This window comes from Engystomops pustulosus, chromosome 6 (genome assembly GCF_040894005.1).
Source record: "Engystomops pustulosus chromosome 6, aEngPut4.maternal, whole genome shotgun sequence".
In the NCBI taxonomy this organism is placed as follows: domain Eukaryota; kingdom Metazoa; phylum Chordata; class Amphibia; order Anura; family Leptodactylidae; genus Engystomops; species Engystomops pustulosus.
Genome location: NC_092416.1, coordinates 159,918,289 through 159,938,129, shown reverse-complemented (window position 1 = coordinate 159,938,129; position 19,841 = coordinate 159,918,289).

Genomic DNA, 19,841 nt, shown 5'->3' with positions numbered 1-19,841 from the left:
TAATCTTTCTGTTTCCACCCACTTATCTTTTTATGCTCCTCCTCTATATACCCCTTATCTCCCTCCCCATTTATCTATGTTGTCCCCATTATTGTTCTTTATGCCCCAACTTTCTTTTGTGCCCTTGCTAATCTCTATATCCCATCCATCTTATTTCCCCCCTTATCGCTACACCCCATGTCTGTTTTATCCCCATTTCTCTGTTGCCTTGATTGTTTTCTATTCTCCCACCACACTTTGTTGCCCCCCCCCCCTAATTATTTCTCTATGTCCCTCATCAGGAGATAGAGGAACAAACTCCCAGCTTTGATCCTAGCTCCACCCCATTCCGTTATCCCCTCCCAGAGGTGGGGTCAACATCAATTTGGCAATTCTGATTTAAAAAAAATGTGGCCAATTAATAGAATTTACACAATTACCAAGCCTTATCTCAATTTTATACCCACTGGGGTGCAATCACAGTGTTCACCAGAATATGGTCTTTGTGAGAATGGAGCAGTGTTCATCTTGTACAACCCCCCCCCCCTCACCTTTTATAGTATAGACGGTGTCCTGTACTTCTCTGTATTTATTTCAGGCCCATAAACATGGATAGAGAAGAGGTTCCCCATGTCCTCATACTACTGTTCTATTCACACCATTTTGAGGCCTCAGCGTTCTTATCCCATATCCATTAGTAATATATTGTACAAAAATCCCTTTAATTACACTAAAATGAAAAAAAAAATACTGGCAAATAATAAATTTACTTTCTAAAGTGGATTGTCAGCCACAATCAATGTTACTTATTATACAAATTCAGTATTATGCAGTGGTGGTTTTTGGGGGTATGTACTCTGTACCATGGTTTTTGGACCATCTAGGGTTTTGGTTAATAGTGCGGCCCCCTGAAGGGTAGCTGTATGACATTGTGGCTTTTGGGCCGAAAAAGGTTGTGCACCCCTGGTTTAGAGGATGTCTGCAGTACCATTCATGGCCACTACAGGAGGTAGGTGCCTGTTCTAACCCCTTTCATCAGCAAAGCGTAGGACTACCATTGATCTAATATTGATGACCTATCCTAAAGCCATCATTTTTAAAGCTAGGGCTACACTGCTTAATTTTTACGCACAACACATCGATTTTCACTATTGAGTGAAAGCTGCAGTCCACATGACTGCTTACAACTTATTCCTACAAGTCGAGGAAATCATTTTGAGAGTAGTCATAGCACAATAGCCAATTGCTTAGTAGGACTGTGGCCCGGCTATAGTGCCATAGATTAGATTGAAAGAAGACACAGGTCAACAAAGTCCAATATGATGCTACATGTCTCTCACGTGGGAAGAATCTTATACAATGGTCCCATATTTGGGATTAAAAAAAAAAAAAATCATAGGTTCCATGAGACTAACCTATCAATGCCAACTCTTTACTGGTGTAGGTGCCCCCCCCCCCTCTCCCGCCCTGGTAAGGGCAATTTCGTCATTTACAAAAAAAATTTACAAAAATTTGCCCTATTTCCTTCCCATCCTAGTCTGTTGTCATGGAATCAGTATACACTACAAATACTTTGCTACCTCGGATTTTAGTTCATATATTGGGACTTGGGAGCGATCGGAGAGGTAGTGAGATTCCCTGTGGTTTCCCCGCTGCTGGTTAACCATCAGAACAGTGTTTTCTGACAGTCTGTAGCCTGTGCTCCATAATCAAACAATTTACTGCCAGAATCTTGAGTTCATCATTATTCTACAAGGGTATCGCTTAGAAATCCAAATTCTGCAGGGTCAGGGGTCTGTAATGTGTATGAGGGTTTTATGTGCCAGGAACGGGAATGGATCCTGGCAGAATGTAGAAGGAAAACCTTTACTTTGTAATGTAGATTGGCAGATACTGTCTAGTCGATTGAATAAATGAAGCCCCCGGGGTCGGTCAATTAGACCCACCCTACAGAGGGGGAGTGTTCATGTTCATGGCTTCATTAGTCATGAGCACACATTCATCTTTGAATCTCCACTTAAACAGCAAGTCGTATACATTAGAAAATTTACATTTTTACCTTGCCAGCCCAATAGCTAAGTACTGTCAACAATTGCCATTTGATAAATTCTCGTTTTGTGCGCTCCCCTAAATTTGGTAAAAGCAGAGAACCCCTCCTCTGCAGCGCAAACCGTTTAAGGGGTCGACCTTGAATACAAAACTTTAACAGGGTAAATATAAGACACTAATAGGGTCACCCAATATTTGCCCCAATAAAGTTTATGTAGCCACTGGGAGCTGTATGTCACATGACCCACCAGCAGCAGGACTCGGGACTTCTTGGGAATTGTCACATCCTGCTGGCTTCCAGGGGATGAAAAAGGCCATATGCTCATTACTGGATAGATGCCCACTCTGTTATCACCACTTCCATCAGAGGTTGGAGGGCACACCCCTGAAGCCGCTGATGTAAGAGTGGTAATGATGGAGAGGAATTGCATACAGTTATGACTCCACAGCCCCCTCCATACCCCAGAAGCCAGCAGGACACAGGATATCACAGGAAGTCCTTAGTCCTGCTGCCAGCAGCCACAGCCCCTCCATACCTCAGAAGCCAGCAGGACACAGGATATCACAGGAAGTCCTTAGTCCTGCTGCCAGCAGCCACAGCCCCTCCATACCCCAGAAGCCAGCAGGACACAGGATATCACAGGAAGTCCTTAGTCCTGCTGCCAGCAGCCACAGCCCCTCCATACCTCAGAAGCCAGCAGGACACAGGATATCACAGGAAGTCCTTAGTCCTGCTGCCAGCAGCTACACAGAAACTTTATCAGGGTAAGACCCTTTTCACATGATCAGTATTTAACAGCCAAAATAAGAAGTGGAAAAGGTAAAATGGAAAGTTCTGTGTCTCTTCCACAAATACAGATGGAAAATACTAATCAAATACTGACCGTGTAAATGTGTCGTGAATAAAATTGGTATCCCTATTAGGGTCTTATACTTACTCTGGTAAAGTTTTGTATTGTTGGCCAAAATCTTTAACATGATAAAACAAAGACAAATTAAAATGGTAAAAAAAGAAAACATTTGCAAAGTGCCAGATTATCGGATTAAATTGGCCCATTTTAATCAACAAGTGTATTTCAGGCTCAGAATTTATTGTTACTGATACATTGAATGACTAATCATGGACTATAATTCATAACATGTAGTATGGATTGCGAGGCCACAGACTGTCCAGGGCAATCAATGGACATGGGACCTCTGGGGCATCTGTACAGGACTTATTTATATTTTTTAGTTTTTAACATTCCCAGCTTTTCTTCCCAAGCACTAAAACAAATTAAAGGCGTATTCGTAGGTCATGAAAAATTAGGCCAAGAGGGAAACTAATATAAGACTGATAAATTCCCTTTATTCCAGTGTTTATCCTCCCAATTGCTTCCCTTACTGTACTACAGCTATGCTGTGCCTAATATGAGCTGTCAGATATTTTATTACTGCAGTACAAGTAGGGAACACTGGAACCAGCAATTCATGAGGTTTTTTTTTAATTTAATTTTTAAATATATTTTAGCAATAAGAGCACATAATGGAACTACATTTTGCTTGAGGTTCCTGTCTTTAGAAATCCTTCCTAACTCACTTCAGTTTTATGGGTTTTTACAACCCTTTTTCTCAGGTGCTCTAAAAGGTCTTTTGAGCAGAGCCTATTACATCTGACTCCAATTACCCTCTTTCCAAGAAGTCATTATTCTGGAGGTGCTTGTACCTCTTTCTGGCAGTGACCTTGAATGTGTAATGCATTTGTCCAATACAGGTAGAGCAGTGTAATAAGTTGCCGCAGATGATGATTAGGTCAACTTAATTGATACTTGATATTGAGGCATACAGCAGATCTATACATTGAGACTCATCTATAGAAGGTATATTATAGGTAAACACAAAAATATCTGTCACATTTACTCACACTATGCCCCTGCCACACATATCGGATGAAAGACATGTAGACAACATGATTTACCGTCCTTTCTTCAATCCTCTTGTCACTCGTGTATTACCTGAAAGAATTGCTTGTTTGAGGACCTGCAGACTTCTTTGACAGTCTATGACTAAATAGATAACATTGATTTTACATTGCAATTTTTAATTCGTTAAAAAAAAACAAGCTGACCCTCCCATCCGTTTTCTCTTATTATTTATTGTTATTATTTTTTTAAATGATCGAGAATAAGGTTTTCTTAGAACTAATCTTAGATATTGACGTGGACATGTAAAAGCTGAAACTACATGCTCTCTTTTAAGTCCCATATTTTACATAAAAAGGCGTTCTTCACTAAAAAGAAACATCTGCGTCGGCATCATCTTTTGTCTGTAAAGTACGGCCGAGGATTTGATTATTGTGTCATTGTGTTTCACTCTGATGTTGCTGGTTTATCTTTGCACCACACCTGTCAGTCTCCTCAAGCTGTGCTCTAGCTCCTCAGTAGCTAACCTGCAGTGGTTGACAGTATTTTTCTCCAAATACTTTTGGCCGAAGACCACGTTATAAGCTCCCCTTGGCTATAGACCCAGTTTGTAGTAAGCTCCTGGTATCCTGTAATTCTAAACTCTGTATTCTGGTATCTTGACCTTTTGCCTGTATTCAGACTATCCTTTTGCCTTGAGATTTTGTACTGTGTTGTGCTGTGTCTTAGTTATGACAAGGCTCTCTAGATTGTTCTTCTGTGTGTATTGTCTCGTCTCCGTCTTCATGAATTGCACTTTGTCTCAGGTAGGGAATGTTAACCAGTTGTCCCTTACCAACTAGGGTGAGGCAAGTAGGCAGAGACAGCTGGGAGGGGGATTTAGTTTCATGGCCCTCTGTGTCACCAGAGCCTACATTACACTATACTTTTGAAAAACCTGTGAAAACTAACTTCGCTTACCTGGTATGCAGTCAACAGGCAGCCGGTGCACGGACTACGGAAACGGGGTCATTGTAATTGTAGACAAAAGAATGAGATGTTTGTCCAGCTTTTAGGCAATGCATCAAACGAAAAAGATTCAAACATGGCTTTATTCAATTTAGGATAAAATAAAAGTGGAGCCACAGAGAATCTTGCGTTTCGAGTGATAAGCTCTTACTCATAGAATAAACAAACAGTGAAAACACAGATGTATAAATGTGAGCAAAGCCTACTCCACCTGGGAATCACATGACACATAATCACATAGAGGCAAACAGAGAAGAAACATGGAATGGATTATAACAAAATGTAAAAATTTTTTTAAAAAGGATGTAGAAGAATGAAATAAATATAATCTGCAACTGAATATGATACATAGAATCTGTTTTTTAATTCATGCCATTGGGGAATCCAGGTTGTCAATGTTATAATCCAATATGTTTCTCTGTTACATAAAGTTTTTACCCAATCCCTGCCCTGAGGTGGGCAGCGGACCTTTTCAATGGGGATAATAGCGATAAATCTCCATTGTGAACTTGTAAAAAAATGTGTAGATACTGCCAATAAAGTTCACATTTATACATGTGTGTTTTCAATATCGGTTTGATAGGTGATCAATGAGGGTCTGAGACCTGCATCCTCAACGATCCACTGTGCGACTCCCTGGTGAGCTCTACTTCTGCATGACAGAGCAGTGATGACACATTCACCATGTGCACGAGTCTGTGGTTGCACCTAGAGCCTTAGGAGACTGGTAAGGTGTCTCATATCAAGACTGTAGGGACTTTTAAACTAAGCCCAAAATATTCAGACTCTTGACCCGGAATTTTTTAAATCCTCGCAAAACAAAACCAGCCATCAATGGACACCACACTGTGTTTCTTGATGTGGGGATGTGGGGGGGGGGGGGGGGGGGCAGCATTTATTTTTAGAGAAACAATTAATTAATTAAATAACAAATAGAATAAAATGCAAAATAGTTGGAACAAAAATCATGCCCATCTGGGCCCTTCGTTCTTCCGAACAACAACCTTTCACCCGAATGGCGTCAGACGTCATGTGGGCACCTTCATCTCGCCTTCGGGCATGTGAAAAATCTGCCAATGCTGTGACATCTGAAAGGAAGACAGAGAACAGCCAGAAACCGGAATGACGGGAAAACCACCTGTAAACGAAAATGAACCTGAGGGCAAGGGTGGGTGGGAGACTTCTTGCCGCTCGGTCCTGAGGGCAGTAGGAAAGAGGCCCCTCCACGTGCCCCCAAAGCTTTCTAAACCATGGGGCGGGCCCCAATAAGCCCCCCCAATCCAGACCCTTTTAGGGACCGCCTAAAGAGGGGGCCAATCGACCTTTTAGCCGCCTTCTGCACCATCACCGGAAATTCCCTTCAGTCCCCAGCCCCTTCTCTATGCGATTTGGGGCTAATGATATCTGGAACCAATACTAGAAAAGATACATTATAGTTAGGTGGGCCTGGAGATTTTGTGTAAGGGCCCAGCAGCTACACCTTTCGTCACATGACCTGTGTGCATGCGGCTGAGCTGCAATACCAGTAGGATCTCCTCTACTGAGGGAATCTGAATATACTCTTTGGATCATTGTGTGCTGAAAGAGTGTATGGCGAATATCTATCCCAAACCCCTTAAAATTAAAATTGCCTATATTCTCACTGATATAACCATCCTACTACTACCTAATGATACATATAGGAGATTTATCATAAGTCTCTTAGAGCAGAACAGTTCTGGTTGCACATGGCGACCAATCAGAGCTCAGCTTTCTTTTCCCCACAGCTGTTTATAAAATTAAAGCTGAGCTCTGATTGGTTTCCATGGGCAACAGGAACAGTTTTACCTCAGAAACTTGACGCTAAATCTCCCCCTATGATACTGTGTGTGATCTGTATCTGTCCCTCTATTAGCAAATAGCAGCCTTCCGGTTCCCATATAACACCACCATACTGTGTAATACCGCCAGTAACAATGACTTAATATGTTTCTGTAGGAAAACAAGTTTTCCCGTTGTGATGGGCGCTCTATATAGATAACTCTCCTTGTTCCTTGTAAAGTGAGGGATTATTTGAAAGGATTTCATTGCGAGCGGCTGGCAATCATTTTACCATTACTGTATTTGCTACTCGGACTAATATAATAAAATATTCCGAAATAAAGGAATTCACTTCTGCGACTGGAAATTGAGGCGAAACCTTTCAGGCATTCAAATGTAGGTTACAGTCATTATCTGCAGCCACTTACTGCATAATATCCTTATTGTCTGCATATATTAATCTCCATTCGTTACATCAAGGCGAAAAGGAGCAAAAAAAAATGGCATTTTTTATGCTGAAATTCCATCTCATCGGTGCCCCCTTGCCCCTTATTTCCCACTCCGCACCCTCTTCAATGTGCAGTGATTGGAGCGGCGCCCCCAATGTTTTCAACGCAGCCGTAATTGAGAAGCAGAAACGGATAAGGAGGACTGTTCCATATCTTCCATGTTGGACATGGTTTCTACATTGTAACTGGATGATGAGGGGGATCTATATATAGTTTTTGCAAGGAGCAAACCGTCGATGAAACGGTTAAGGAGCGCGTGTGACATTTTTGGTGCATTGCTCTCTGCTTTCTCTGTTATCTCTCTTGTGCAGGGTTACATGCAGTGCCAGCTTTGTGCCCTTCCTGGCACGACGCCACTCATTCTTATAGGCCAATGCGGAGTCTAATTCATTGTCCTAATAACCTCCACCCCCTCCTATATGTGACGAGCACCAGGCGCTAATGACCCCCCTCCTCCTTTTTTTTTCTTTGTCGCTCTGACAGATTCATTGCTAAAGGGACCTTCACAGAGCAGAGCTAAATATATCCAAGGAGACCTACAGAAGAACATTGTATGTATACACCGTGCCACAGATCATTGCTTCCTTCCCTTTAGGAAGAAGAACACCTCTATCATGGCTTCTAGTCCTACAGAGCATCACCATGGGTTATCGAAACCTGTAGGTCTTACTTATTAGTTGGGCTATTAGTTTTTTTTACATAGGACTGCAGGTAATGTTCATACATTTACCAATCAATAGGCGACAGATGTATGAGGTAGAACATCTGGTGACAATAGCACCTGTCAAGAGGTGGGATATATCAGACAGCAAGTGAGCAGTCACTTCTGGAATTGGATGTGTAAATGAGCAAGGGGAAGGATCAGAGCGACTCTGACAAAAATAGATAACTAGAAGACTAGGTTAGTGCATCTCCAAAGTCTTTGACGTGTATAAGTAAGAGCATTAGTACTAACCTCTATAATAATAATCTTTATTATATAGCGCCATCATATATGGACCTTATGAGTTGCCAAACACCAAACCAGTGGTCCACCAAGAAGACCACAAGGGAAAAGCTTATTCGGGTTTAGTCCAGCAGCCAGTACATAGCTGTAGGCCCTAGTACTGAATGCTGACATACCACCTGTACACATCAACTAGGGCAGTGGTGGCGAACCTATGGCACGGGTGCCAGAGGTGGCACTCAGAGCCCTTTCTGTGGGCACTTAGTCCATTGACCCCAAGACAGAGCTCACCAAACAGGACCAAATTCATGAAATCTTCCTGCAGACCCAGGCAAATTAAGAGATGCTGCAATCAGTGCTATTTTAAAATGACACTTCATTGGCTGTTTGGAACTGCGGGAAAAGTGAGAATGTGTTGATAGAACTGCATTATCTTTGGAGGTCTTCCTGCTGGACCCACCATTTCTTCCTGTACAGAGAGACCCTGGTGAGAAGCTACAATAATAGTCTGAATGTGCCCTCCTTCTTTCAACTGTATTAGTGGCCTCAAGGGGCCGATGCGATTGATAGATGTTGAAGAGCAGTTATCAATAAGTTACTGCTTAAGATCCAATGTTGGCACTTCGCGGTAGATAAGTGGATTTTGGTTATAGTTTGGGCACTCGGTCTCTAAAAGGTTCGCCATCATTGAACTAGGGTTACCCAGCTGGTAGGACGGTTTGGGACTCTTTCTTTACTCACCTTATCAGAGTTAGGTGAAACTAGGAGTGAGGGATTGGGCGATAGAGAAGATTAGGTGGGCTTGGGAGAGGCAAACATTATGACCAGGTCTGGCTCCAGGTTTCAGTAGCCTCAGTAGGCCCCTTTGCAGTGAACTTACGTGGTGGCATTAAAAATTCAGAAACGAAAACAGTCACCTATTCCCAAAAATATTCCCTAGTTTATCATGCCAAACTGTGATTTTGTGAGAAAGTCATGGCTATTTTATATAAAACCCCCCTCACACCGTATGAATTCATTAGAAACAGCCTCTCACTCCCATGGCTTCCTTATGTGCAGCCTTATGTGGCCCCCCAGCAGTATGCCCAGTGCTGGCGCCGGCCCTGATTATGACCACGGAGTTTGTGGTGGGAGGTACTGCTGCCAAATATGGGAGTGTTACTGTGAGGGGAAAGGACTTTGGAGAAGAAAATGTACACCTCTTAACAGTCCCAGACTGAGTAGAACAGTCCTGGATTTTCAAGTCTGCTCCACTGTCCTCTGTTTGTGGAGAAGCATAGAGCCATAAGCTCCCCGCTCCACCATTAAGTCTCTGCTGTAGTATCATAGTAAATAAGTTTAGAAAAAGACTTCAGTCCATCAAGTCCAACCTATTAAATTATACTGTGTTGATCCAAAAGAAGGCAAAAACCTTGCAAGGCCGGCGCCAATTGACCCAAAGCAGAGAAAAATTTCTTCCCGACCCCTAATATCAGAATATATGATATGGGAGTAATGGTTAATCTTCAAATTCTGTCTGATCCAGTGCTCCAGATCCCAAATAAAAGCTGCTGGTGTTTTCATATTACTATTAGGCGCTGGGGCTCATTTTATCATTCACAGGAACCGCTGATTAATTTCAATATCATTATGCAGAGCAGGAAATGAGGGTAGGACCTTCAGTTTGGGGGGCTAGATGTACCTGACAGGAGATCTTTTAATTGCTAAATGTTCAGTACCCTAACGATTACAAGAAAGGGGGGAGGACCTGAAAAGCCCCTAAAATTGCTGTGATAAGTGGATGGCTGGTGCCCGTTCTCAACCATCACTCTATTCATTGAGATGGTACAGCAGCACATAGCTGTATTAGAAGGTTTATGGCAGTGAAAGGATCACTGGAATGGGAGCAACACACTCAGTTTCCATGAGGCACATATTCTCTATCTTATAGTTAAGGGTTAAGTGCTTGTGCTGTTTTGGCAGCATGAGGGTCCCCTACACAATACTAGAGAAATACTGTGACTACTGGTTATCATGTGGTGGCACTGTGACTATTGGCTACCATGTTAGGGCATAATGACCACTGGCTACCATGTTAGGGCACTATGACTACTGGTTACCATGTGATGGCACTGTTACTACTGGCTGTCATGTTAGAGCACTATGACTACTGGTTACCGTGTAGGGGTGATGTGACTACTGTCTACCGTGTGGGGGCGCTGTGACTACTGGCTATCGTGAGGGGCGCTGTGACTACTAACTATTGTGTTGGGGCGCTGTGACTACTGGCTATTGTGCGGGGGCACTGTGACTACTGGATACCGTGTTAGAGCACTGTGACTACTGGTTACCATTTGGTGGCACTGTGAGTAGTGGCTACCATGTTAGGGCATTATGACTACTGGCTACCATGTGGGAGCATTATGACTACATGCTACCATGTGGGGGCGCTGTGACTACTAGCTACCGCTTGGGGGAATTATAACTACTGGCTACCATGTTAGGTCACTATGACTACCAGCTACCCTATGGGGGCACTGTGACTACTGGCTACTGTGTTAGAGAACTATAACTACTGTTTACATGTGGTGGCAATGTGACTACTGGCTATCGTGTTGGAGCACTATGAATACTGGTTGCCATGTGGTGGCACTGTGACTACTGGCTACCGTGTAAGAGCACTTTGACTACTGGTTACCATGTGGTGGCACTGTGACTACTGGCTACTGTGTGGTAGCGGTGTGACTACTGGCTATTGTGTGGGGGCGCTGTGACTACTGGCTACAGTGTTAGAGCACTATGACTACTGGTTACCATGTGGTGGCACTGTGACTACTGGCTACAGTGTTAGAGCACTATGACTACTGGTTACCATGTGGTGGCACTGTGACTACTGGCTACCGTGTGGTGGCGCTGTGACTACTGGCTATTGTGTGGGGTGCTGTGACTACTGGCTACAGTGTTAGAGCACTATGACTACTGGTTACCATGTCGTGGCACTGTGACTACTGGCTACAGTGTTAGAGCACTATGACTACTGGTTACCATGTGGTGGCACTGTGACTACTGGCTTCCATGTGGTGGCACTGTGACTACTGACTTTTGTGTGGGGGCACTGTGACTACTGGCTACAGTGTTAGAGCACTATGACTAATGGTTAACATGTGGTGGCTACTGCCTCCCATGTGAGTACAGTGTAACTTTTGTAGTGACACATACTGTACATGCCGGTGTCTCTTGTTATTTAACAATATGTTCAGCTTTGTGGTTATAACGGTAATGCTGTAAAAATTTAATTACTTAACAGCTTGAGTAGATACCTTTATACAATAATAAAATGACATAAGGCTATTGTGGCCCACAATGAATACGAGTTTGCCTCTCCTAGTATAGGTAATAACCCATCTTCTGAACATGTCCTTTAATAGTAGTATCACTTCTTCAGTATTCATTGTTGGATTTCACTCCATGATCCCGCTCTGTGTTGCGGAACATATAAAACCCCGTGATAGCACACACCTCAGCATGGGGCTGGGTCTTGACTTAGCAAGTGCAGCACAGTGTTACTCTTAAGTGTTAATAGATCTGCAGAACATTTCCCTTGCTGTACAATGAGTAATGCGCTTTTCTAGAAACCCTGCTGACTGCGAGATGCATTTCTTATTATATACTTTGCATATGATACATTAGTTCTTATTTGGGGTTTTGGGAGGTTATGGTATATTTTGAGTGATTTAGTACTAGTTCTGTGGTGCGGAGTGCTTCCATCTGCAGAGCTTTGTTCGCAGACTTGACAATAGATGACAGTTTTGGAGAGATCGCACCCTAGTTTTACAGGTAACTACAGAAGATGTCACCTAATTTTACACACCGCCAAGCAGCTGAGCATCTCCTGTGCTATAATGGGAAATTTCTACTGTGCATTAGCCCAGTACTTAGCTTAAGAGCAAAGAACTTAAAAATGACATTATTCTGCAGAATCTCATTTTGCACAGGTACATCCAGGAGGGGGTGAAAGGTACTGTGAGTGAAGACCGCAGATTAGATCAGCACTACGCTCCATGATTGGCAAGGAGAGTGGGTGAATAACAGAAGCTTATAAATTGTGATAACTGCTATGGGTAGAGCTTAGTACCATAGTTATGTGTCCCGCAGCAGTGTGAGTAAGTGGTTTACCATTCATAGAGCAGGGGCTCATTGAGCAACGTTTCATATTTTTACAGCATGGTGTAGAGGTATAAATAGGGCAAAGATGGGTGCCCAAATTTTTTCTCCCGCAGCAGCCTGAGTGAGTGATTTACTTTAAATGGAGTAAGAGTAAAGTTAGTGTAACATAATTATGTCTCCTGTAGCAGTTTGAGTGAGTAGTTTACTATACATGGAGTTAGAACAAAGCTAGTGTAACATAATTATGTCTCCTGCAGCAGTTTAAGGAATTTGTTTACTAGACATGGTGTAGGGGCATAGCTAGTGTAACACAAATATATCTCCTATAGCAGTTTGACTAAGTTGTTTACTATACGTGGAATAGGGACATAGCAGGACGACATAATTATGTCTCCTGCAGCAGTTTGAGTAAGTTGTTTACTATACATGGAATAGGGACATAGCTAGATTAACAAAATTATATCTACTGCTACAGTTTGAGTAATTTGTTTACTATATATGAAGTAGGGACATAGCTAGGGCAACATAATTATGCCTCCTGCAGCAATCTGAGTGAGTGATTTATTATATATGGATCAGAGTTTATCTAGTAGTCTGAGTGGTTAACTATACATGGAGTAGGGGCAGAGATGGGTACCAAGATTATGTCTCCTGCAGCAGCCTGAGTGAGTGGTGTATTATACGTGATTTCAGGTGTAGCTAGAGAAAATCTGCCAGAGCATGTACTTCAATGTGCTATGTGCTAGGTTTTCCGACCTTTCACTTTCTTGAACTCACTAAATAGGCTATCCCAAAGAGAAATGTCTTAATACTGTATTTCTTGGATTAAGAAATCCATTGCATAAAAAGCCTTGAAGATTGGTCCGTTGAAACTAACTTTGCTTTCTGGTCCAGTTAGCTTAAATTCTGATGACCAAATGAAATGCCCTTAGTCTTTTTTAAATACCCTTAGGCATGTGATAAAATTTTTGTAGTGGTTCAAGTTTTTACTGTTTTGTTGTCAGAATAGGATTCCAGAGTTTGACTGATCTTACTGTAAAGAATTATTTCCTGCACCATGTTTTTGAATGGTGAAGGAAGCTAAATACTAAATTGTTGCCCCAGGTGTAGACAGGCCTAGCTTGCATCTGTGTGGATAAAGGTTTGGAGGCAGAGAATAGCACCCAGCGAGGTTAGCTATTGTTTACAGTGTCGGACTGGGATACCTTGGGCCCAGCAGTAAAATCTGATCTCAGGGCCCACCACAGCTATAAGTTTGTTACATTATCTATTAATATAATCATATAAATAAATAGGATAGTTGAGATTCTCTATGCTAAATATATGTATAAATTAAAGAGAGGTTACCTTGTCCAGCACTACTTATTCAGGGCCTGGGGGCCCACCTAACTCAGGGGCCCACCGGTGGATCCACCTGTTCACTTGTGAGCCAATCCGAGTCTGATTGTTTACATATGAAAATCTAATTCTCTCTACCCACAAACCTCTTAGAGTGGTTTAGAAGATGTAACCCAGCACTAATGGGTGTCCCACCAAAGGACATCATCCCTCTATCCCATGGTCAACAACATTGCAACATTTAAAGAAATGTTCTAAAGCTATTCCTTAGTCATTGCGTAGGTTATACCTGCTAGAGGTTGGATGATGTGCATGGAATGGGAACCATAACTGAATAGCATACAAGTTGCATATGTGCACTGCTGCTCCAATCGCTTCTGTGGAATAGTTTAAGAGAAGTCAACTACGGATTTGGCTGAATATCTTGAATTTCTTCATTTCTATGTAAATCTGCACAGATTTATTAAAGCCCCTGCGCCAGTTTTCGGTCTGATTTTGCATGTTTTTTTATGAGCAAACTGCTTGCACATGTATTTAAGATGTGTCCGCGCCACATATGTGTCACCCCCAAACTCATTTGTGTCGTGTCTGCACTGTAGCCGATGCGACACAAAGTTGTGCACTGAAATGGGTGTCTGCTTCTCAGACGGACTGTGCGCAACAGTTATCATACAGAGCCCGACAGAATTGTGTTGCACGCCCTATGTTAAAGGTGCACCAAAAAAAGTTGGTGCACTCTGTCGGAGCAGTTCAGGGGGCACCAGATTCATAGGAATGTGGGCCACTATACTAAATGTTTCCAACTTAGGTAGAACATAAGTTAGACGTAGGGTCCTACTTCTGTGAAATCTCTCTGGGGCACCCATGGCACCTTGACCACCCTGCTTACTAGCTGGCATATATGAAACCTGATACAGATTTCCGTCCGCTATTAATAACAATAAAGAGAGGTATAGTTTGCTCGGTATCTGTTTTAGAAGCACCTTTCTGTAAAGAAGTGGCAGAGAGCCATAATTCCTCTCTCTAGGAAGCGATAAGAACATGCTAATATCCTCTTCCTGACTGCCTGCCACCCAGATTGTACTCTGCTCCCCCTTCCCTGCAGTGATAAGGCGTAATAAAGAGGTTACCAGCACAATGCCTTCTTACTAAGAGGTTTATCTAGCTGTTCTCACTTGGAGGAAGATACATGTTAACCTCTATTCCTCTCTCTCCATATCTGCCTCTTCTATTTCCGTCCTGCTTTACTTTTTTATTCCTCCTACGTTGCTTATCTCTACCCCAAACCTATCCCCCCCCCCCACCATTATGTCTATCCACTGATCTTTATGTCTATCTGCGGATATTTTTCATTATCTCCCACCTGTCTCCCAGCTTTCACCCCCTCAGCCTCACTCCTCGGTTTTCTCTCCTCACCTCCCATCCTTTCTCCCTCCGCTTCCAGTGAAGGATTCCCAATGTCTAGTTTAATTTATTTGGAAATGAAATTCCTTATTGATTCTGCATTTAGAAGAACAAATCATGGGAGCGCTAGCGGTGGCTGTGGAATAACTCCTACGGAACGGCAGCGGCACGATTCTAAGAAACGGTTAATTGTCGCTTTCTTTTAACTCCTCCGAAAATCTCGTTCTTTATAGATTGCAAGCTCTTCGCCTTATAATATTGCTTACATTTCCCAGATGTCTCATTTCCTATCTACCTGTAGATATTTTGCTCTTTCCCCCTGCCGCAGACGCCTATAATAATTTTCGTATGCGTCTGTCAGAAGCTGTCCATCTCCTGCTAGATGTTTGTAAGGCAGGAGATGTGTGTCTGCCAGCGAGGGATGTCTATCTTTCTCCATGGCAGCGCCAGTCTTTCCTCCCTCTAGGAAATGTCTTCATCTATCCCTCTCGCCCAGCTGATGTGATGTCCCTTTCCCTCTCGTGGTGGTCATTATCCTCTCTATCTGCCAGTCAGGAGCTGTCCCAGCCTCAGTCTGTCTCTTTTCCCTCTGTAGCTGTCCGAGGTGCTGAACTCCCAGTAATGAAGCACCAGTGGAGGACGCTCAGCGGGGAAAAGCTCTCAGAGCCACTAATATATCAAGGGAATGATTTCATCTGTCAAAGAAAGGGCAAATCCTGCAGTGTGAGGACAGCTGGGGGGAACACCGAGAATACACACCGCTGCAAATGTGTCGACATTTAAGACTTTTGTTGCATTTGGAAATCTCTGTTTTTAATCCAAACACATCGGGTTCCGACTGTCTGAATCCACAGTCAATCCAGCTGGTGTTTTCTTTGCAGAGGTGCAGAAAACTTTACTTAGCTTTGGCAGAAATGTAAATGTTTCCAGAAGTTATGAGAATTCATGGAATAGTGTAGAGATGAGTGAATCGTTCAAGATTTAAGTCGCTGAAGCTTTGACAAATTTTTCAAAAGATTCAGTACAGGTCTGAATTGAATAATGGTAATAATGGTTGCCGGGCAGCACGGTGGCTTAGTGGTTAGCATTACAGCCTTGCAGCGCTGGGGACCTGGGTTCAAGTGCCAGGGTCAACATCTGCAAAGAGTTTGTATGTTCTCTCCGTGTTTACGTGGGTTTTTTCTGGGTCCTCCGGTTTCCTCCAAAACATACTGGTAGGTTGATTAGATTGTGAGCCCCATTGGGGACAGGGACTGATTTGGCAAACTCTGTGCAGTGCTGCGTAATCTGTGTGTGCTCTATATAAATAAAAGAATTATTGTTATTATTTTAACTAATTGTTATTGTTATTATTTTTGTAATTATTTTTGTAATTGTTATTATTTTAACTAATCTTAAAGGAAATCTATCAGACATGATAAACAAGGGACACTTACTCATAGATCCAGGCACTGTAACTGTAATCTTCCTATATTTGTTATCAGGGGCCTCTTTCTTTCTAAAATCAACTTTTAAAATTATGCTAATGAACCAGACATATCCGTGGGGGCATTACCAGAGCACCTCTGTGCTGCAGCTTAACAGGCTGTTACACTGTCTCCCATTCTCACTGTGTGCTGAAGCTTCCTCAGTGTGATCACATCAGGCAAATGAAGGTGGGAAGTGTGGGTCAGGAGCAGAGGGATAGAGGAGACAGTGTAACAGTCTGTGAAGCTACAGCACGGAGGGGCTCCGGTAATGCTCTCCATAGAAATTTTGTCTCACTAGTATAATTTTAAAAGTTGGTTTTAGAAGGAAGGAGGCCATGAATAACAAATATACGATTATCACAGTCTTGATGCCTGGATCTATGAGTAAGCGTTCATTGGTAAATTCTTGATGGTAGATTTCCGCTAAGCATAACCCTAACGAAGAGAGCATACCATCATGATGTACATTCCAGACAGGGATAGGAAAATTATCAAAATGTCTAATTAGTCTTATGACAAAAAAAATCAATGGAAAGTGCAGGACAGTCAATGGCTCCCCATCTGGAAATAGTACAGAACAACAGATAACACTATTGATATGATAAAAAATTATGTATCATCAATAAATGTATGAGTGAAGACCTTGTGACCCGGCTGACTGTGGTCTACCCAGCTAATAACTGTGGTTGATAGTGGAGCGGGTAGCCTGGCGGGGTCCGGCTCTAGGCTATGTTATTTGGATGGATCAGCCTCTGGGGACGTTCACATTCCACTGCACTGCATTACAAAGCATTGGCTGCTCTGCTGATCTTGTATTGAGCTGTTAACATGTATTGAATTCACTAATGAGGACAAATGTCAGCGCTGAGTGGAACTGAGCTATGTGGGACTGTGTCCCCGCTGAAATACAACATCATCCATTATTACCCCTGCTAGAAATGCATTGAGGCTTCCTGGTATGGAACAAATATCTCACCAATTCTAGGAAGAAAAGGTCTGAACTAAAGGGATAGATAAATCACGGCAGGCGATTACGTAGCTCAAGTCATTTAGTGCGCATACTCCATTCATGTACAATATCTGCTATAAAATTCTTAACATTTCCAATCCAGAACTCTGTTCACACTAGAGTCATGGAGTCTGCTTATTACATCTGTGATCTGCTCTGGAATAGAAACCAACAAATCCTGACAGATCCCGTGGACTTTATTGAGTCCAGCAGGTTTTTCCGCACTGTTGATAGAGATTCAGGGAAGCGAATCTTGGATGATTTTCTCGTCTTAAACTGTTTATGTCGTAAAAAGACACAATTCACCATGAAGGACCATAAAAGAGGCTCCTTTAAGCAAGGGTGCACCAGATATGAGGCGAGTTGAGACTCTCACCTCAGGCAGCACCAACTGAAGGCAGGATTAGGGGCGCAGTCACCTGCTACAAAGCAGAAGCTGACAAATAAAAATGGGTGTGAGGAATGCATGAAGAACTCACATGCTAAAAAATATAACATGAAATATTACTACTGGATTGAAATTAAGAACGCACCGTTTAATAGTTTGCCTCAGGCCGCAGAAAGTGTAGGTTCATCCCTGACTCTAAGCAGTTTTCATATAGATAGAATATAAGTATGTGATTGGACCCCACACCGATCGTAGAAGTGGTCGTACTGGGGTATTGCAGCTTAGAGTCCATTCAGTTCCTGAGAGGATAATCGTCTTACAACATGTCTGGTGAAGTTCAGTGTTAAGGTCCTGACACCCGGAGACACCCATCCGGCCTGCTTGAGTGATGTCCAGGTGTGTGTGTGATAACCCCCCCCTTCCTTCATTGACCATATGATATAAAAACTGCCTGGAGGGAACCAAAAAAACACCTTTAATCCTAGTGTGCACCTATCCATGGATTAGATTACTGTTACCCATCTCGTTCTGAATTGCTTTCACAGCTCTGCAGGCTTCAAAACAGAAATTGATCGGTGGAGTTGACAGCGGCAGGCATCTGGGGTCATGTCTTATTCGGATTTTCATCCTTAGGCCATGGATATGATTAAATACTATAGCGAAGCAGGGAGCCATCAGGAGGGAGCTGTGCCATTCTCTCTAACAGGTCAAGTACAGACTGGGTGAGATGGCACAATAGCATAGAAAGTGTCGAGACTTTGTGAGACATAGGAGTTGCTCTGCTTGAGCATTGGATTTTATTATTCTTGTAGGCACAAAGATGGGCGCTAATGTATGGGACACAAATTTTTCTTTCAAGGGGTTCAGAAGAACAGGTGGTTTTTGCAAAGAAGCAATGGATGGAAGAAGTCATCATGGAGGTCTGGATCTACATAAAAAATGAAAAAGAGAATGACAATAGTCACAGATTTGGAGCAAAACCAAACACACCGTAGAGTAGAAACTTAGGAGAATAACTTTATTTATCAGACTACAAGTTTCGGGAGCAAACTGCTCCCTTCCTTATTAATTTCTAATTTGGTCTCTATAGTTTTTGGTGATAAAACCTAAAGTAAACATTTGTTGTGTGGCATCATTCATTAGAAGGGATGGCACTATGACTCCATAACTATTCATAAGAACTATGGACACCATGCAAAGAAATTATGGGGCAGATTTACTTACCCGGCCCATTCGCGATCCAGCGGCGCGTTCTCTGCGCTGGATTCGGGTCCGGCCGGGATTCACTAAGGTAGTTCCTCCGCCGTCCAGCAGGTGGCGCTGCTGCGATGAAGAGCATCGGAACGCACTGGAATACACCGAGCCGGGCTGAGTGAAGGTAAGTGCAATTTTCGCGACTCTGTTTTTCCGAATCCGTCGGGTTTTCGTTCAGCCATGCCCCCCGATTTCCGTTGCGTGCATGCCAGCGCCGATGCGCCACAATCCGATTGCGTGCGCCAAAATCCCGGGGCAATTCAGGGGAAATCGGCTCAAATCTGTAATATTCGGGTAACACGTCGGGAAAGCGCGAATCGGGCCCTTAGTAAATGACCCCCTATATCTGAGTTTTAAAGCATGTCTTCCACCAGGGTTAATGATTGTAAACCAAGCACACTAACTTACTGGTGTGTGCCCCCTCTGAAGTGGCAGGTATAAGAAGGAACTACCGAGCACCAGCTCAGGGTGAGCTGGTGCCGGAGCTTATTTTTGTTTGGTGTTTTAAACTGCTGTATCACGGTTTAAAACACTTTTTAAACTTCATGGCCGAAGTTTAAAACACTAACAAAAATAAGCTCTGGCACCAGCTCACCCTGAGCTGGTGCTCATTATTGTATTCTTACACCTACCACTTCAAG